General features: G+C 36.6%; 2 pseudogenes across 1 annotated transcript; one reads left to right on the top strand and one right to left on the bottom strand.

Moving 5' to 3' along the window:
• Positions 1–16,196: 16,196 nt before the first annotated feature.
• LOC149575561 (jasmonate-induced oxygenase 4-like) lies at positions 16,197–17,951 on the bottom strand (annotated as a pseudogene).
• A 1,444-nt stretch (positions 17,952–19,395) lies between these two features.
• On the top strand, positions 19,396–20,880 carry LOC149575562 (leucoanthocyanidin dioxygenase-like; annotated as a pseudogene). Its single transcript, XR_016359693.1, has 3 exons — positions 19,396–19,851; positions 19,982–20,320; positions 20,494–20,880. The product of XR_016359693.1 is annotated as a leucoanthocyanidin dioxygenase-like (transcript).
• Positions 20,881–21,670: the final 790 nt, after the last annotated feature.

The following is a 21,670-nucleotide window of genomic DNA, read 5'->3' on the forward strand; positions in this document are numbered from 1 at the left end:
AGATGATTTTTTTTTTTCATTACAGATAATGAAGTGACAAAATTGTTTGGAAAATTTATCATACTTTCAAGAAATTTTGAAGGATTTTAAGTACATTGTTGTAGGTAATAATTCATAAGGAACATGGTTTGAAACATCTTTGTCTACATTTCTTAATTGATATTCTATATATAGAATGTGAGCTTCAATTTAAGAATAGAAGAAAAGATGATCAAGTGGTGTATGTCCTCTACATCCTCAACAAGATAGAGGATAATGAATGTGTTATATTACCTTTTTTATGATTAATATGTTAAAAATGTAAATTATTTTACTAATTGGCATGTCTATAGGGAAAACTCATCAAGTACATTTTTGTTTTATTAGATTGGACTAAACTAAATTTAAAGAAAGAAGAAATATTTAACATGTGACTAATTAAAATAAAGCTTGACATAAGCAATAATATTTGATATCACATTATACAATGTCATCTTACAAAAAAATGGCGAACTGCGGTGCACAAGCGAAAAAAAGTAGAGCAATTTTTTGGGAAAAAAAGTCAAAACCCCAGACCATGGCAGGGAAAAGGCAGAAACCCATGGATGAATCTGAAAAATTGCATTAAATCTAGACCCTCAAACAAGAAGTGGAGGCACAATGACTTTAAAGTGCAAACGAAGAACAACTTCTCAATTCTAGAAAAGCTAGAGGATCCCAAGGAATAAACTTGGCACATTTGGCATTTGGCTACCGATCAACCTAAAGAATCTAATAGATGGTCCCTATCTTTGGATATTTCTGAAGCTACTTCCTCTCTCATTAATCCAAGCTCTTTAGGTTATTTGTGATCTCAGCCTTTCTTCACAATTGAGAAGTTGGAAAATCAATTCAAGGTTTTTAACCTAAGTATGCTCAGCCGTTCAATTGCAAAACCCTTCCACCTATAGTTGGACTAGATTTGGTAGTGACTCCTGCTATGCCACCCTCTATTAGGGTTAAGCCTAATGCATTTCATGCTAAAACATATAGGTGCTCATATGTTTCCCCCCACTGTAGGTCTGTGGCCAAGAGCTCTATAATTTCATAAAATCCTATTGGTGCTTGAGATCCTCAGGAGTCCCCCAAAACTGTGGATAAACCCATCCACATTTCCAATATAGAAATTGAAGATCTATGGAATGAATGTCAAAAAGTTGGAGTTTTTGCAATATGGAATGGCCCAAAGAAAGATCTTGATCTTCTTGCTTACTGGTTAGAAGATAATTGTGAAGAATAGGTAAGTATTTCTCACTTTTAGAAAAGAATCTTTTATTTGAGATGTTTGGATGAATCCATAAAAGAAGAGTTTATTTCTATTTCTAAATGTTTTTTCAATAGGTATGTGGTTAATTTTGTAGAGTGGAGTCCAAATTTTAGATTAGAGGGGATAGATATCATGTGTCCTGGATGGTACAACATTCAGTCTTTACCACTAGAGCTGATCCAAATCAAGATCCTTAGATCAATAAGGTCAGTAGTGGGAGACCTGATAGGCATTGATTCCTCATTTTAGTACTATAATAATGTGAAACTACTCATCAGAACCAATCTTAATCAACCAATTCAAACACATAGGAAGATTATAACTAACAAAGGATCCTATGACATTAATCTTCAAACATATGAAGGGGAAATATCAAAAATCGTTAAGTTCGATGAGATTAGGAAAATCAAATTTAGAACCTTGCCACTTACTTCAAACTTTCCCATCAAGTTCCCATGGATCAAATTTTAGAAAAAGAAATTGAGGATTAGCTTTGTAGATCAAAAGACACTTTCATAGCATAAGTAGGAAGAGGAAAGACCTCTCGAGTTGGAGGAGGAAAGAAATATCACGGAGAATAATAAGATTAATCTAGAAGCCAAAACAAGACTCAAATAATAATAGTGGTGGAATTTGAGAAGAATCCAAACACGTCTCAAAAGAATAAGTCAAAAACAAAATAGAGGTTGAAGAGAAGGAATGTAGACAAAAAGAGTCATATAGAGCAAAATAGTGTGTCAAAAGAAAATAAAGATGCAAAAGACTATGAGATAAAATTGCAAAGTACTCAAGAGCAATCTAAATCTAAGAAGAGGGGAGTGAATCTATTTAATTACAAGCAACAAGATTTAGAGACTCCACTTAGCAAGGTACAAATGGACAATGACCAAAATGGCACAGGGAAGGAAGCTCCAGATCTTAAGGAAATATCTAATCAGCAATCCAATGAAGAAGGGACTAGTCAAAAGATCATAGAAGATATTGAGAAATCCTTATTATTTGAATTAAAGCCAAGTAATGGAGGAAATCATAAAGATTTGGAGGAGGAATTCAAAAGGGAGTAGAATCAAGTACATGTTTTAGAGGAGAGAAACATAACTCCAATCAGAAAGGAATGGAATAAATCTAAGTTTTGGCAAACTCCAACAGAATGTGGTGGGTCACCTTTTACTCCAGATGACCAACGGAATGATGAAGAACATAGTACAAAGACAATAGAAAGGTCCCTAGAAAATAATTTCTAGAATTTTCTTAATAAGGATAGTGTTGTGGACCCAGAAGTGGCACTTCAAATATCAAAAGATGAGTTTCTTGAGCAACTTACTGAGGAACTTGTTCAAGTATTTTGTCAGGTGAGAACACTAGTATTGGTACAGAAGCTAAGAAGGAGGAATTGATGTAGAGAATTCTTAAACTTGGTGGTAGCAATTACACATATGATGACCTAATGTGTGATTTACAGAAGATTGAAGAAGAGGATAGCAAGTAGGGTCATATTTATTCATAGCAAGAAGGAAAAGGGTTTGCTCAGATTGACAAAGAAAAATTGTATTCAGAAGATAATGATCAGCATGGCATAATAAATTAGATTATTAAAGAACTTGAATTTGATGAAACATAAGGAAAGGAATGTGAGAAAATCATAAGTGCTCAAAATAATATGGAGCATCTAGGGATATAGATGAATCGGGAAGGACTAAGCTCACCCAAATATGGGAGAGTAAAAGGTAAAAGAGGTAGAAGGTCTTTGAAAGAACTTAGGGAAGTAGATGGACTCAGCAGGGAATAGCAGAAGATAGATCATCTACTTAATAATGGGAAGGAGAAGAGCCATCCCAAGGAACCATGAGGATTACTACTCGGAATTCTAGGGGCTTAAGATTCAGATATAATTTTAGTACATGAAGCAAAGTTAAGCAAGGCAGAAGGAATGAACCTAAAAAAGATGGTTGGTTTCTGGAGCTCCACATTTCAAGAATCAATAGGTGCATCTAGGGGTCTAGGTATCCTTTGGAACCTTAGGAAATTTTCTATAGATCTCCTTGATAGTAGTAATAAGTGGATCAGCATTAGGGTTCAGAGACTGAAATCCAATCTTCAAATCTCGTTAATTAATGTATATGGACCAATTAGTAATTTAGGAAAGAAAATGGTTTGGGATGAAATCAATTTTTTTATGAATAATCATAAGGATGATCCTTGTCTAGTAGGTGGTGATTTTAATATTGTCTTGAATTTAGCTGAAAAAGTAGGTGGCATTCACCATCTCTCGCAATCCTCTTTGGACTTCAAAGAATGGTGTGATAGACATAACTTGATTGATATTTCAATTAATAATGGGGTATACACTTGGAATAATGGGAGGAAAGATTTTGCATATATAGCGGAAAAATTAGATAGGTTTCTCTTTAAAGGAAATTTGGATGGGAATAATTGTAACATTCATTCTACCATTTTGCCAATTGCTAGGTCAGATCACTTTCTAGTTAGACTGGAATTTGCAAAGCCATCGAAACCAACCAGAAACCCATTTAAATGTGAAAAAATGTGGTTTTTAGATCCTAATTTTATGGAAAAAAATAAAAGAATGGTGGAATCAAGATAGTTTCAAAGGTTCCAAGATGTTTTTTTTTGTTTCAAAAATGAAGATGATGAAAGAACAGATCCTTAAATGGAATAAAGAACATTTTAATAATATCTTTAAAGAAAAATTATATATAGAAGACAAACTAAAGATTTTAAATTTGAAAGTAATTAAGAAATGCATGAATAATTAACAATATTTTCTAGAAAAAGATTTACTCACCATATAGGAGGTCATATTATCCAAAGAGGAAATATTTTGGAGACAAAAATTCAGGGAGAATTGTTTAGACGAAGGTGACTGGAACACAAAATTCTTTCACAATTCCACCTTATACAACAAATCGAAGAACAAAATTATTGGTATTAGAAATTAGATGGGATTCCTTATTGAGAATCCAAGTAGAAAGCAAACACCTTGGTGACACACTATCAGGGGATTCTAAACAACCTTGAAGGGTCTAACATGGAGGTGCAAGCTAATTTACTCAAAGTTATTCCAAAATTAGTCACTCCTGAGGATAACAAATTCCTAAATAGAGCCATTACTTTGGAAGAAGTTGCAGAGGTGGTTTTCAATATGAATCCTGATAAATCTCCAAGCCTAGATGGTTTTATGGCTTTCTTCTATAAAAAAGGCTAGGATATTATCAAAGAAGACCTATCAAAAGCCATTGAAGCCTCAAGGAATGGCGGAGCACTATTATCAGAAATTAATTATTCTTTTCTAACTTTGATCCCCAAAAAACCTAATCTAGAAACCACTTGGGATTATAGACCTATTTCTCTTTGCAACACAATTTATAAGATCTTTTCCAAGATCTCAGCAAATAGACTCAAGAATCTGCTCCCAAAAATTATCTCTGAGGAACAAACAGGTTTTGTTCTAGGTAGATCTATTCTCGATGGCATCCTCACTATTCAAGAAACTATTCATTCTACCTCTAAACACAAAGAGCCTAGTATGATCATGAAACTTGATATTCAAAAAGCCTATGCCATGGTTGATTGGAGATTCCTCTATAAGGTACTGGAAATGTTTGGTTTCTCGCATCACTGGATAAATCTCATTTTCAAATTTATCTCCACCCCCAAAATTTTAGTCCTAATTAATGGGGTCCACCTAAAGGCTTTTTTGAAATTTCTATGGGTATCAGGAAAGGTGATCCTCTATCCCCTTCCCTCTTCATCATTATGGCAGAAGCCTTTGGGAGAGTGGTGACAGATGCTTACAATATTCAGAAAATCACTGGTATTACAATGGGTAGAAATTTGCCCAATATCACTCATCAACAATATGTTGATGATACTATCCTATTGGACAAAAGCATAGTCAAAGAAGCCTTGAATTTAAAATCTATTATCAATGCCTATATGATAGCATCTGATTAGAAAGTAAACGAGGACAAATCTGAGATCTATTTCTTAAACACTAATAAAGAAGTAGAAGATCAAATCTGCAAGGTGATGGGTTTCAAGAAAGGTCAGTTTCCTTATAAATATTTGGGCATTGCTTTGGAAAAGGGCTCTAAATCCAACAAGATATGGTAGAACACCATCGAAAAAGTCGATGCTAGGATTAGGAGCTAGAAAGATAAATGGCTCTCTAAGGCCAGAAAAAGCATAAAAATTAAATCCAATTTATTAGCCATTCCTACTTTTCCGCTCTCATGTCTTCCTATTTCTAAGAGTTCATTGGGAAAATTAGAATCGAAGCTTAGGAATTTCCTTTGGAAGGATTTTAAAGAAGATAAAAAACTAGCTCTTATTAAATAGGATAATATATGCAAACCCAAGGAGTTGGGTGGTCTTGGGATTAAGAATCTTCAATGGCAAAATGAAGCCTTAGGTGCCAAACTTGTCTGGCCTTTGTCTAAAGAAAGAGACCATAAATGGGCTAAGATATTATACAATAAATATCTCAATGTGGATGACCCTTTGTCAATCTTTAGAATGAGGAACCTACCTAGGGGATCTGAAAGCTAGAATTTCATGACAAAGTGTCATCACATTATAAGCAAATTTCTAACATGGGATGAAGGATTGGGTGACGAGGCCTTATTTTGGGAGGATTCTTGGGATGGTTTCCCCTCGATAGTATCTAGACCCTTTCCTACGAACCTAAAAAAAAAATTAGTTTCTATTTGGGGAGACAAAGTAAGAGACTATAAGATCAAAATCTTCTGAATAGGATTAGCCAAATGGGTGTGGAAATCTTTGGATGGGGTTGAGGTAGACTCCAAGGTAAGAGAGGCCTATGAAATATTTTGATGGACAAGAGGTTTAAGAAAATTGAGAGAAAAGATGAACTTAGTTGGAAAGCATCAAAGGATGGTAAATATAGTGTCAAAAATGGGTACAATACCCTGATACATTCACAGAGATGGGACCATATAGAAATTCCTCTCAATCTATGCTAGGGTGGCGCATGTCTGCCTATGGTGGGTTTCTTTCTATGGTCGGCTTCTCAAAATAACATCTTGACGGAAGATAGATTGCACAAATTTGGCTTTCAAGGTCCTTCCAGGTGTGTTTTATGTAAACATAATATCAAGGATGTGGACCACTTACTCTATAGATGTCCATTTTCCCAATCCTATTGGGAATGGCTAAAATTAAGGTTAGGTTGGTCCTCCCCTTTGTCAAAATACTTTTTTGACCTCCTAAAAGGTTGGCCTACCAATATGATAAAGGGTATCTATAACAATCTTTGTAACATATGCCCGACTATTGTATCTTGGGAAATCTGGAAGGAGAGAAACAGATGCATTTTTTGAGACATCAAAATGAAACTAGAAGGTTTATTACTAAAAATAGAAGCTAGCATTGTGGAAGTAACCAACTCACATCTCAAAAAGGTTAGGATAGAGGAAGGCTTCTTTTCCTCTTGGGATGGACTCATGAAGAAAAATTGGAGTAATCTGATCAACCCGCCTCTAGTATATACCAAGAACAGCAAGAAGGCATGGTCCCCTCCCCCACATGGATGGTATAAACTCAATTTTGACAGAGCAGCTAGAGGAAATCCGAGAACGGTGGGTATTGGTTGTATCATAAATGATGATTTAGACAATTGGATTGCTAAAAAGCCTTGTCGATTCGGCCTACAACTAATAATTTGGCAAAAATAGAAGCTTTGGGAATAGGTCTCCTTCTATGCCTTGAGTTAGGATCGACAAAAGTCATTATAGAAAGTGATTCTCAGATCATCCTCAATGCAATTAGGAAACAAGCCACCCCAAATTAGGTACTAAACTCAAAACTTAGTGATGTTCTTACGCTTGACGACCAACTTGCTGATTCCAGGATATGCCATATATTCCTAGAAGGAAATTAGAAGGGAGACGCATTAGCAAATAAAGGAGCAGATGGTGTAAATCTTTAGATTATTAAAGGATTTTAGTATATACTTTCTTTGAGTTTTTCATGGCCCTAGGATTTATGAGAAACCCTCTCCTTATTTGTTACTTTATTCTATTAATTGGTCAGTTTGGCTTAGGACATAGTATTATGGATTTATATGTCTCTAGAAAAGAACCATTATGTTATAAAATGTTAGACTGCCTATAGATTTTTGCATAGTGTTTTTTAATGGTCTGCCACCTAAGAAAATCATTGTGAAAGGTGGGAACCTTTTACTTTGAATGTCTAAGTGGTCTAATTATTATTTAAGGATTTAGCTTAACCAGCTTACCTATATGTGTTTAACCCATGCTTCAGCCCGCTGGCATCATCATAGCATGAGGTCATGCTAGTAGACTTCAAGATCTTATAGCTTTGATTTTTTATTCTACCATGTCACTATCAAGACTTGCAGTTATCTCTATCCTCTTTTGAAATGGATTCCAATGTTTATGTCCTCCACACATCAGAGGCCCACACCATGGCATTTTGTGATAATGTTAAGCCAAAGTGGTGGAGTAGAATTCTGATCCTTGTGGATGACATGGCCAAGATAGCCATGAGCAAAGCCATTAGAGAAGGTGTCTTCGACTATAGCTACAGTTGGAGGAAAAATAGTGACATAATCGATTCTTTTATTAGATATATGACAAGAGCAAGGGTGGAACTGGGAGCAATCATCCAACTTTGTTGCAACATGTTCAATCCAATATGGAGGAAGGGGCTTGAAAAGGAAGTTAGAAGCATTGATGACAAAGTTCAGATCCTATTGCTAGAGAAATACATGGAGCTTCCACCAGGGTCTCTAGATCTAGAGGTCGCTTTTCAATGTCCCTCTCTAATTGTCTATGAGAATTATGCATAGATATAGGGAGCCTAAGATGGAGGCTAGTATCTATTTCCTACTTGGATGGATGGGAATTGTGGAAGACGAGAAAAAATCTTGGCTAATAAATTATCTCAATTCCTTCAATGCTTACATTGAACCCCACTTTGAGAATTTGGATGCCCTAACTTTTTGTATGTCGAACACAGAGAAGATAAGTAGGGCAAAGTTTGTTTTTGAATTCTCCCAAATTTTCAAGTGGAAAACCCCAATGAAGTATCTGAGGTCATAATGGCTTATAGAAAATAAGGATATTAGTGTACTAGGTCATATAGCTTTTTGTGGATGAAAATGGGTAGGTTGTATGTATTAGTTTTGCTTTCTGGTTTAGTAATTACAGTATCTTTTGTAGTTTTCGTGACTAATTTTGTATATTTGGTTATGTATAGATACAAACCATGCTATGTTATATAAAATACTTTTATAAAAATGATAAGGAGAATTTTGCTAATCCTGCAAATGTATTTGGCACTAGCATATTATAATGAATACATATCGATTATACTTTTTCGTGTAGATGCCTCTTCAATTTTAGGGTTTATATCTCTCAAATTTTAGTAATGGTTTTTGAATTTCGTTTGAAGATTTTGGTTTGAGTCTCACCTTTTATGATGTGACATTTGGAATACTGGGTAAAGGATAAGAATTTTGGTTATCTGTCAGTCTCTATTACTTGGATAATGAGATTGGTGTATGATTAGTTTTATGATGCTCTATTTTTAGTATGAAAATTGATAATATGAGATAGGTTGCAGTTGAGTCATTAATGTGGCTCAACGAAGCACCCTATTTTGTTTAAGTAGATGTAGGTGGCAAGATCAGATTAGCTTTTATATGATCAGGTTTTCTCTATTATTCGAGTTTTGAGTAGTAATGCCTAGTTAATGAATGCCAAGACTTAAGATAACTCTGGCCTCTCTCACTTTTTGAGTATCGTCAAATAGCTTTTATATGGCAACATGATTTTTTGTAGTAATAATCAAATTCTTTCATTAAGCACTAACAGTAATGGGTTTGATTTTAATTGGATATACTGTCTGGTTTGTAGGGGCATCTTTCCACAATTAGGTAAGTAATTGGAGTATGCAATGGTTTGGTTGAGCATCTATCATCATGTCTGGCCTCCCCCTCGGTTTGGGAGGTTTATCTTTTTTAAATTTTATGATGCTGGCCTACTATGATAATAAAGTTATGATTTGAATTAGGATATTTGGCATGGTTATTAATTTCCTTATGAGAATAATTGGGTAAAGCTTTATTTTTCTATTTGGTCAGGCCTATTTTATCATTATTTATGGAAGTTAGGTTAACTTTGATTGTGGATTTTCCATCTATCTTCTCATAAAGGATTTTCCCTATTTGTTATTAGAGATAAAGAGATTTGGCTCTATATCATGATTTTTAACCGGTTGTTTGGAAGTGATCAGATAGGGATAAATACAATCAGATTCATATATGTAAGAGAAGACTTGTAACCTTGTCAGAAGTGCCAGGGAATGCTAAGGAGTGTAATTTCTCTATTATGCTCATTAAATTCTAAGTTTGTAATTTAACTGGAGTATGCCTCTTTTATTTTGTAACAATAAAGACTATGGTCACGAGCGAGATTGGAAGTTTTCTTTACCAATACCCTTGAACGCTATTGTAATTGTTTATTTAATTTTAATAAATATTATTATAGCCTATGGCTTTAAATAATTAGAAAACCTTGAATGAAAATATTATATTTACTTAATTATTTGATATAAGAACATAAACTTTAGACTGGAATATTTTAAATTAAGAACTAACAATAAAATTATTAAATCTAACAAAATTAAAATAAATAAATTATATATAAATAAATAAATAAATTATACTATACTATAATCTTTTTAAAATTCTATTACACATATGCATATTTATATAACTTATCCTTCAATAAATAATATCTACATTAATACCAACTCAGAACAAATGACCTTTCCATATTTATTTAATTAATGGCATCTACTTACCTCATATGAGGATGCCAACTTGAAGTTTGCATGGCAGGGCCTGGGATTTCTTCTCCATTGGTGAGAACAGATGGTTCTTCTCCAACTATGCATGCAATGCGATCTGAATCGTTTTATTTAGGGGAGAGCTCCAAGCTGAAAAAAGTTAATGGTTGTCTTCCGTGTAGCCATGATCGCCTTGTTCTGGGTATTCCTCCAACGGTTGTAATGGAGGACATTGATTATTGGACCAAGCATGCTTTGATATGCAAATTTCTTGGAATCCAGATTCCCCTATCCGTTCTTGAGGCATGGATCCGCTGCTCTTGGCAGGTGGAAGGCGATATGGAGATTATGTTGGCAGGGAATAGTTATTTTTTTGTTGTATTCTCTTGCATGTCTAATCGTGATCGTGTTTTTGAAGGAGGCCCTTATTTCTACAACAATGTGGAGTTATTTGTCAAACCTTGGCATTCAGGTTTTAATTCTGCTGAGGATCTCCCTTCAACAGTGCCAGTTTGGGTTCGCTTGCCTCGTCTTCCCTTGGAATTTTGGCGTGAACACATCCTTCGACAAATTGCTGCTTTGTTGGGGAAGCCAGCTGCGATCGCACATCAAACCCTCGATAAAAAGGTTATTTCTTTTGCTAGAATTTGTGTTGAAATTAATTTGAATAACCCATTACCAGATTCTTTGGAAATTTGTCTGGGGGATTCTTCTTGGGTGCAGCAATTAGATTATGAATCCCTCCCTTTTCGTTGTCGGATTTGTCATGAGTATGGTCATTTACTACGGTAGTGCCCCCGTAACTCGAGTTTCAAAGGAGTGGATCGGTCTACAGCTGGAAATGCTGGTGGTTTGGCAGATACTACAGGGAAAGGACAATCTCAAATGGTTAATACTACCAAGGGGATGAATCCACAAGATGCTACAAGTAAGGGTAAGGCTCCAATACAGGATAAGGATGGATTTACCCCTGTTCGTCCTCGAGCTAAGGGACGTGGTCAAAAGAGGCCTTTGAAAGAAAAATTATCTGATTCAGGTTTTAACCATTTTGAGGTGCTGGATAGTATGGTTCTAGAGGAGGGTATTCCTCCTCCTATCTCTTCTGATCCAGCTTGCCCAGATGAGAGATCTGTTCCTAATGATGCTTGTGGGGCATCTCAAGTTGTAGTATATCAGAATTGTGAGGTTCTTGTAGCTCCTGTGACAGCGGCTCTGGTGACTCCTGCAGTGTTGGAAGATGATGATGTTGTTTTGGCTGACTTGGTTAAGGATGTGCTACCATCAGGTAAGGGCAAGGGATCTTCTCTCCCATTGGGGTTGCTGCCTCGACCCTTTAAGCGGGCTTCTTCTTCTCCCCCTCTAAGGAGTGGGCGCAAAACAGACCAAGAGAAGATTAAACTCATAGGAGATATATTAATTGAGTCTGGTTCAGTGAAACCTTTGGATTCTCATTTTCCCAAATCTACCCAATGATGATTATTCTCTCATGGAATGTAAGGGGGTTGAATAGCATCCCTAGACAAAAGGCTATTCATAACTTGGTGGTTGATCATAGTCCTGATGCTTTTTGTATCCAAGAGACTAAGCTCTCTGTGGAGTCTATGGTCCAACATGCCTCTAGTATTTGGTCTCGTGGCCAATGCCAGTGTGTTGGGGCAATAGGCAGTGCTGGTGGTTTAGCTATATTTTGGGATCCTCAAAAAATTTCTCCTCTTGGCTGGATGTCTTCTCGCTCAGCTCTCTCTATGGTAGCTTCTGCTCTAGACTCAGGAGAGGTAATCATGGTTACTAATGTGTATGCACCTGTTGATCTTGTGGGAAAGGAGGAACTTTGGGAACATATTCAATATGTTAGAAATTGTCATCCTTATCATCCTTGGGTGTTAGCAGGGGACTTCAATTCAGTTTTAAGTCTGGAAGAGAAGCATGGTGGTTTGGCTAGATTGGGGCCTTCTTCTGCTCTTCTTCGGCAACACATATCTCTTTTGCATCTCTCTGATGTTAAGCCTTCTAATGGCCTCTATACCTGGAATAATCGTAGGACTGGTGTTGCTGCTATCTCAGAATGCCTAGATAGATTTCTTGTTTCTTGCTTCTGGCTTAGTGGCACCCTTACTATCTCTTCAGAAATCCTTGATTGGAGGGGTTCAGATCATTGGCCAATCAAATTTTCCGCTATAGGGGCTTATGTTCCAAAGCATCCTCCTTTTAAGTTCCAGTTGATGTGGCTTTGTGACTCCTCTCTTCATGATTTTGTTTTTTGTTGGTGGAAAGATGGTGCCCCTGCATATGGTACTGCAATGTTCTCATTTTCTAAAAGGCTTCAATATGTTAAAAGGCAGCTCAAGATATGGAATAGGGAATGCTTTGGGAATCTTCACTTTATGAAGAAACTTGCTCAAGAAAATCTTGATGTCATCACAAGGGAGATTAGAGATTGAGGTTTTTCGGAGGATCTTGGCTAGGCTGAATCCCTTGCTTCTAGAGCTCTAGAAGAATGGGAACTTCGAGAGGAAATTTTTTGGAAGCAAAAGGCTCGAGTTGATTGGCTCCAGGAAGGTGATCGAATAACTGCCTTTTTCCATAAAACAGTGCAATCTCGCCGGAATCAGAGCACTATCTCTTCTTTGGTTAATTCTCAAGGTATCCAACTGAATTCCTTGCCAGCTTTGTTCCAGGAGGCTATTTCGTACTTCTCTACCCTCTTCTATCAGGACTCTCCTCCTGCTGATAATGAAGAAAATATTATTTTGTCCTGTATTCCTTCCCTTATCACTCAGGAAATGAATGATTATCTCATGCGTCCTATCTCTTTGGAAGAGCTGGAGGCGGTGGTCTTTGGCATGCCTAAGGGGAAGGCTCCTAGTCCTGATGGTTTTCCAGTTGAATTCTTTCAGGAATTTTGGGACATCATTAATCATGATTTGTTGGAGGTGGTTAAAGAATCCTATGCTAGCAAGCAGATGCTTCGAGCTTTGAACTCTACATTCTTGACTCTTATTCCTAAGAGAGAGGGTGCTAATCAATTGGAGTTTTTTAGACCAATTGCCTTATGTAATGTGGTCTACAAAGTTATTACTAAGCTGATTGCTGAGAGACTGAAAAGGTGGCTTCCCATTATTATCTCAGAAGAACAAGGTGGTTTTGTTGCTGGAAGACAAATTTTGGATGGGGTGGTTATTGCTACTGAGGCTATTCACTCTATGGCTACTTCAAGGGAGAGAGCCATGTTTGTTAAGCTGGATATGGCTAAGGATTAGGATAGAGTTAAATGGAGCTTCCTAAGGAGTATTCTTCTTTCTTTTGGATTTAGCTCTGACTGGGTGAGTTGGATTATGAGTTGCGTTACTTCTGCCTCTTTTTCTATTCTTATTAATGGTCAACCTTCACAACTATTTGGTGCTTCTTGAGGCCTCCGCCAGGGTGACCCTCTCTCCCCATATCTATTCATCATCATGGCTGAAGGCTTGGGCAGATTCATTAAGCATCAGGTGTCCCAGAATTCTATTCAAGGCTGGCGGTGGGGTAATGGCTTACCTTCTCTTTCCCATCTTCAATTTGTTGATGATTCTGCTCTTGCCGATCTTGCTAGGATCAAGGAAGCTGAAGCCTTTCGACATGCTTTGGACATTTATTTGGCAGCTTCAGGCCAGAAAGTTAATGAGCACAAATCTTTCATTTACTTTTTTCACACTCCTGATTCTATTCAGCACAGGATTGTTGGTATCCTACGGTTTCAGATAGGTTCACTTCCTTTGACTTATCTTGGCATTCCTATTGTTGTTTCCAGGCAGCCACGTCTCTTCTGGCAAAATTTGATTACCAAGCTTCAGGATAAGGTAAATCATTGGACTCATAGATGGCTTTCTACTGCTGCCCGGGTTACTCTTCTTCAAGCTGTTATCCAAGCTCTTCCTACTTATAGAAGCATGGTTCATGCTGCACCTATTTACTTTCTCAAGGAGTTTGATTCTCTTTCTCGACAATTCCTTTGGAGTGGTAATTTGCGTAGTACTAAATGGAGCTTGGTTAATTGGGCAACTGTTTGTAGGCCTAAAAAGGAGGGTGGTCTTGGTCTTCGTTCTGCTCTATTGAGTAGACAGGCTTTGGCTGCTAAACTTTATTGGCGATGGTGCTCTGGACAGCATCAACTTTGGGCTCGTATTATCACTCATAAATATTTTCATGGTGCTGATCCTTGCTCTGTTTCTGCACTTCCTCTTGAAGGTCGTGGCTCAATGGTTTGGCATACTTTGAAGACAGGTGCGATGTTGGTGAAGAGGGGTCTGTTCTGCATATGTAAAGGAGGTTCTCAGGCTTTTTTTTGGTCTGATGCTTGGGATGGATTCCCTTCCATTTTATCCATATACCCTCATCTTCAGCCTCTTTGTGACTCTTTTCTCGCCACTGGATGGGATAAAGTGGCTCATTACAAGACTCCTTATCAATTGGGACCTGTTGTTGGTTATAGATGGAAGCATTCCTCTGATTGGCCTCCTAGAGGTACAGACATGGATCGTCAGGAGCTTTCTCAAATTCTGGCCTCTAGAGAGTGTTCCTCTTTGCTTGGTCCAGATGTATTGGCTTGGGGCAGTACCTTGTCTGGTAAATATCATGTCTCTGCTGGGTATCATGAGATAACTAGACAATTATTTGGGGATGCTGAGGTCCCTTGGTGGAAGCAAGTTTGGAATAAAGTTTCTTGGTCCAAGTGCAATTTTTTCATGTGGCTAGTAGCTCACAACCATTGTCTTACTTGGGATAATCTTTGTAAACGTGGATTTCAGGGCCCCTCTTATTGTGTTTTGTGTGGTAATGGAGAGGAGTCTGTCTCCCATCTGTTCTTCCATTGTTCCTATTCTACTCAGATATGGCACCTTTGGTGGAGCGCTTGGGGTTTCTCTTGTCGGCATGCTTCCTCTTTGCCTGAGTTTGGGCTCGCTTGGGTAGTGCTCCCTCCAAGTCTTCTTCTCTCCATGCTGCTTGGATTGCTGGCCCATCTTTCATGCTTTGGCATATCTGGTTGGAGAGGAATCGTCGCATATTCCAAGATGTTCGGCTTGGTGTTTTGCGTCTTTGGTGGAAAATATCACATTCTCTCCAGGAAACTATTCTTGTGAAGAGTGAGCTTGATGGGGGTATGGATCCGGTTGATCTTGCTATCTGTAATCGCCTCAATTTTCATCTGCAGGATGGGGTTGCGGCTCATAGGTTTCCTTCTATGTCCAGGTAGCTTCACCATCAGAGGAAGGGTCGGGTTAACCGGGATGGGCACTGGACTCCTCCTCCCTGTGGAGTTCTGAAAATTAACACTGATGGTTCTTCTCGTGGGAATCCTGGTCCGGCTGGTATTAGTGGAGTGGCTCGTTGTAGTTCTGGGAATGTTAAATTTTTTTTCTCAATTCATAAGGGTGATTATACTAACAATCTCATGGAAGCTCAGGCTATTTTATATGCTGTGGAACAGTGTTGCTTCTGGGGATGGAGTAAGATTATTTGTGAGTCTGATTCTCAGGTGTTGGTGAACATGCTTTCTTCGCAAGAGCTTGAGGATGTTAGTTGGCAGCTGGCCACTCTTGTTAAGCAGATTCTTTTCTTCTCTTCCTCTTTTCAGTTCATTAGGTTCAACTATATTCTGCGAGAATGGAATAGACCTGCTGATTGTTTAGCCAAATGGGCTTCTAGTCATGATCTGGGTTGGAATATTAGGGATAGGGGGCAACTGTCCTTTGAGATGGTGCAAGAATTTGATGATCTTGTTGCTCAGGATCGAGCTCCTTGTTGAGCTCTCCTTGTTGTATTTCTTTCTGTCTTAATAAATTTTTACCCCTCTTTTTGCACGAGGATGCCAACTTGAACAAGGAACTCAGTCTTGTTCTTTAGAAAAGTTCCACTTTATAAATTCGCATCCACTGTCTCTATAAATTGAGATGCACATTATTTAGCAATTGACACCACTTTGAACCATGGAAGGGAAATAATATTTCAAATATTTAAATAGCTTGCCGATAAGAATGGCTGACAATGAGCTTGAAAACCAAACCAACCAAACCAGACATCACCATCTAAGAAAATAGATTTTTTTTGAAATAATAGTGGAGCACAAATGCAGCAGTGAAGATTGTTGCAGTTGATGAACATGCCCCTTTCCATCAAGTCCTTTGATGAAAAACCTTTGCAGATACTCTTTCCATGATGAACCCTGATATAAAGCAGGATGACCTTTGTCAATCAATGCTGGAAAAGGCGAAAGAATAACTTCATCATGTGGATTACAAAACATGGCCCATGAAATCCTTGCTTTTTCTTTGTTCACTACACTCCTGTGCTCCACGCTCTTGTATCTTCCATTGCTCACTATCTGCAACAAAACAAACACACTAAATGAAAAATTACGAAAAACTAGCAGTTTTTGTTCTTAAATGGTAGAATTTAATAATTTGATTGATTTAATATTGAAGGTTATTAGATTTCTACCATCTATTCATATCGTATGTTAATTTGATAAATTTAATTGTGTAAATAATTTTTATTATCAAGTTTTTTCAAATCACACTTTATCTGAAATTTAAAATGTTGATTAATTTTTTTTACATAATAGATATCATAAACATTATTATTGATTATTCTTCTGAATTGTAGAAAACTGATATTCCTAAATTATTTTCTTTGAAAACAAAATATAAGAACTAATTCTCAACTTCAATATAAAAGAAATAAAAACTCAAATGCCAATCTGGGTACCTCAAGTGCATCAGCAATGTTAACAATGAGGGCGCCAGGGACACTTTGAACATCAACCCAATTCCCATCCTTTCTAATTTAAAGGCCCGAGGTTTCATGATTGAGAAGAAATGTAAGAAGATTGGGATCAGAGTAAGGAGAAAGTCCAAGTACCAAATCTGGCTGAGGACATGGTGGATAATAGTTAATCCTAAACTGAATCTCTTTCTCATCTCCACCCACTGCCTTGTTCAATGCATTTTCATTTTCCAATCCCAATCCTCTGCTCAGAACCTCCATCAAAACATCCCACAATCTGTATACCTCTCCACCATATTCATCCATAACCTCCCTGCAAATAACAAGAACTACATACCCATTAGAAATATTTCTTAACACATAAGATATAACACACAAAAAAACCATTATGATTTAAGAGAAGAAAACAGCCTACATGAAATCAGAAGGCTGTTTGGGCCATTTGGACATATTTCTTCTATCAGGAGGCGAAGCAACGTTGTAATAATAATCCCCCCAGTCCAGTTTGGCATCTGAGGAGTATCCTACTTTGCTTCCATATCCAATATGGCTCCCAGCTTCTTCGTTTCTATATGTTTACTTTTCTTCAATGGGGAGATTGAAAAAAGCTTTGCCCAAGGCTTGTACTTGAGAGATGAGAGAGTGTCGGATTCCATGATTGATGATCTGAAAGAATCCCCAGTCTTTTGCAGCTGTTGAGATTGCTGCAATGGTTTCTTGCTGTAGATGTGGGATGCTCAAGCCATGCCAATCAATGATTGGAATATGGGTATTTTGGGCTTTGGCAGGGTCAAGATGAGATCTCACATATTGGAGGGGAACTGTTTCAATCCCACTCTCTGATAATGTTTGAACTCTTGGTAAACTACCCACTCATGCTCCTAAAATGAGATAACACAAGTGTTTTGGGCTGCTCATGAACTGTCTTCTCGGGGTCTTGTAGTATTTCGTTGTGACCTACCATTAAAATTTAGGGCTTTCAAATTTTGGGTTGGGTTATTTTTGCCACATTCAACTACATTTCAACCTTATGTTTTTGAGCAAATGTCATTATCAATTTTAGAGAAAACATGAAGCTACAGATAAGTACTAGAAAATCTAGTATTTTTGTTTAGGGGAAAGAAACCTAAAACATGTTTTTTAGTGCTATTTTCTCTGGTTTCTTCGTCTTTCTATCATTTCTTTGGGTCTGGGGGGTTTTATATTATTGCTCGATCAAATAACAATATTTTTAAATTTTTCCATTTTTGGGTGGTGGAAATCTGAAAATATCTCTTGTTGAAATTGAGTTTCATTGCTTTCTGGGCGGGCTTGTCTGGGCCACTAATGACCAAAACCTTCATGACGGCTTCTGTCCATTTGAAAAAGTTCTTAAAGAGTCCAAGACTGTAAGCCACCATAAAAATGGCTTCATGACCTTCAGCTATGAGCAGGGCATGATAAATGTTATTGAAGTTCTAATGACTTAAACATCATACATTAAGGTTTGATTTTTAAGCTTAAAGTGTTAAATAGATAAAACTGACTTATTTTTCCAAGTTTAATTTCTTCCCTAGTGTGATGTTTAGGGTGGCCATTGAAGTCTTACAAAACAAAGAGTTAGACAAGCTTGAACATTATGTCAACCAGAACTGGTGGTCGTAAAGCTTCTAAAGACGACTTGAGGAGATGAGAAAAGAGGTTTTGTTGGGGGTTGGGGATTGCTTTGCTATTAAGTGGCTTCTAAGTTTTTAATAATTGTATTTGTGTTTCTAATGGTAGGTCTTTAAAATCTGCTTGATAGGTTCTAATATTCTCCATGTAAATTCTGTCATATTTTTAATTCTGATCTTGTGACATATTACTTGTTCTCCAGAAAAGAACAAGTTTTTGCAAAATTAAGATAAATAACTCTTTGAATATTTAGTTTAGATCTAAATTTCATGAATAATTCCAAGAAAATTATGGAAATTAACTTAGTGCATATATCCTAAAATATCTCCCAAATATAAAATAAGGTGAAATGATAGGTACAAGTTTGGACACAAAATCTAATGGATCTTGATCCACCTTCAGTACTTAGTTTGTTTTTTAGTGTTTGTTATTTAAGCACTCTTTAGAAAATGATGGGAGACATCATTATTATTCAATACTTTGAGTCTAAATTTATTTGATGAATCTCACAATTACAACTACTTTAGCTATTGAATACAAAACCATTCCACCAAATTCAACTCCAGCTTCATTGCTTATTTTTATTTAGTCTTACACAAGTAACAACATATCTAGAGGGTTTACATTAAGAATAATTCAACTACACTAATAAACTAAGACCTCGTTAACAACCCACTTGAAATTTAAACATCAACGAATAAGAAATTATAATAATATACACTATTTGAATACAGAAAGACATACACTATTCCAATGAAGAAATAGAATTGCACTTCCCCAAAAGTCAAATGTTCTAAGCCTATGTCTACACGCCTCAATGTGGAAGAAATCCTTCAATAATGGAGAGGCAAGATCATACCAAGAGTTCTGACGCTAGCAGAGAATCGAATCCAAAGTTTTCCTCTCCACTATGTCAGATCTGATCTTGAGCTCTCCAAGCCATGCAACACACACATTCCTGTCATTGACTTGCAGGGAGCCCAACATCATCTTCAACAAGACACCGTTGCAGCAATCTCAACAGCTGCACAAAACTGGGGTTTCTTTCAGATCATCAATCATGGAATCCCACACTCTCTCATCTCTCGAATGCAACAAGTGGGCAAAACTTTTTTCAATCTTGCCATTGAAGAAAAAGAAGCATTCAAAACAGAACAATCTGGAAAACCTGGGTATGGAAGTAAAATAGGGTATTCCCCGGATGCCAAATTGGACTGGGGAGATTTTTATTGGAACATTGCTTGGCCGGCTGAAAGAAGGGATATGTCCAAATGGCCCCAAAAGCCTTCTGATTTCACGTATACGGTTTTCTTTTCTTCAAATCATCATTTTCTTTTGTGGGTGTTAGCTTATGTGTAAGAAATTCTTATGGTATATAGTTCTTAAAAATTAGAAGCATAAAATTTGATAGTTTTGATATATTTGCAGGGAGGTTATGGATGAATACTCAAGACAGATATACAAATTTGGGAAGTTTTGCTGCAGGTGTTGAGCAGAGGGTTGGGATTAGAAGACGAAAATCTAATAAACAAAGCAGTGGGTGGAGAGGGATTAAAAGAAATGCATATTAGGATTAACTATTATCCAGTATCCACCATGTCCTCAGCCAGGATTGTACTTGGACTTTCTCCTCACTCAGATCCCAATGTACTTACATTTCTTCTCCATGATGAAACCCCTGGCCTGCAAATTAGAAAGGATGGGAATTGGGTTGATGTTCAAAGTGCCCCTGGCGCCCTCATTGTTAACATTGCTGATGCATTGGAGGTACCAAAATTTGCATTTGAGTTTTCCATTCTTTTATTATAATGATGCTGAGAATATATTCCAAGAGTTTGTTTTAAAAACAAAGTATTGAATGGAAGAAGTTAGTTATCAGATTCCCCCATTAAGAACAAAAACTAGTAGTTTTTCATTTGGAGTGTTTGTTTTGGTTGCAGATGGTAGGCAATGGGAGATAGAAGAGCGTGGAGCACAGGAGTGTAGTGAACAAGGAAAAAGCAAGGATTTCTTGCGCCATGTTTTGTCATCGACATGATGAAGCTGTTATTTCTCCTCTTCCAGCATTGATTGATAAAGAGCATCCTGCTTTGTATCAGGGTTCCTCATGGAAAGAGTACCTGCAAAAGTTCTTCATCAAAGGTCTTGATGGAAAGGGGCATGTTCATCAACTGCGACAGTCTTGATTGCTCTAAGAGAAAGGGTTTTCTTAAAAAATTATGTCTGGTTTTTATTAATCATTCCTTGTTTGGTTTCCGAACTCATCCGGTCAACCGTTCTTATCAGAAAGTTTATATTCAAAGCATTTAAAGTTATTTGAATATAATTTCCTTCTATGAGTTGAAAGATTTAGATTTGTTTAAAGAAAGTGGGCATCAATTTATAAAGGAAGTGGATGTCAATCTCTGCTTATTTTCAACCCTCTTATATGTTTTCAAATGATGGAAGGCATAGTATTCATTATAAATATATTTAGGGATATTGTGTGAGCTTTAAATAATTATAGGATTGGATTTTTTTAATGTCATAATTTTTTTTTAAGATTTTCAATTCTGCTCATTATTATTCTTATTATAAATTCTCTTTCAACTTATTAAAGGATTTAAAGAAGCATATGTAAAATCAAATAAACTTTCTATAAAAGATTTAATGTAAAAATTAATAAATATGTGCATGCTTATGCTTGAAATGCAAAATTTATATCATTTTATATAGAAAGATAAAAGAATAAGAAAATGAGAAAAAAAAAAACATAAATTTGATAATTCCAAAAGCATAACCATATGAGAACACTCTACTTTATTGAAGTGGTGGTTAAGAATCTCTAGTGTGAGAAAGAATGTGCAAGAATTGTAGGAGTGTACTCAATCTATAGGTTTTATCTTGGTTGCATATTTTAGAAAATTACATGTGAGTGATCACATATTGTATCTTGATAGCCAAGAGCGATCTCTCTTATTTGATGAAAGTAGCTTTAATTCAGCTCAACTAGATGACTCATCTTCATCCTGATCTCTTAATTTATTTGTGGTAAAAGTCGAAAGACATTTCTTTCTAGAATTCTCAAACTTCTCACAAATCGTCAAATGGAAATCTATTGAGTTCTTAACAGTTTTT

This window comes from Cupressus sempervirens, chromosome 2, assembly GCF_028749045.1.
Source record: "Cupressus sempervirens isolate cs-2001-9-10 chromosome 2, ASM2874904v1, whole genome shotgun sequence".
Taxonomy (NCBI): Eukaryota; Viridiplantae; Streptophyta; class Pinopsida; order Cupressales; family Cupressaceae; genus Cupressus; species Cupressus sempervirens.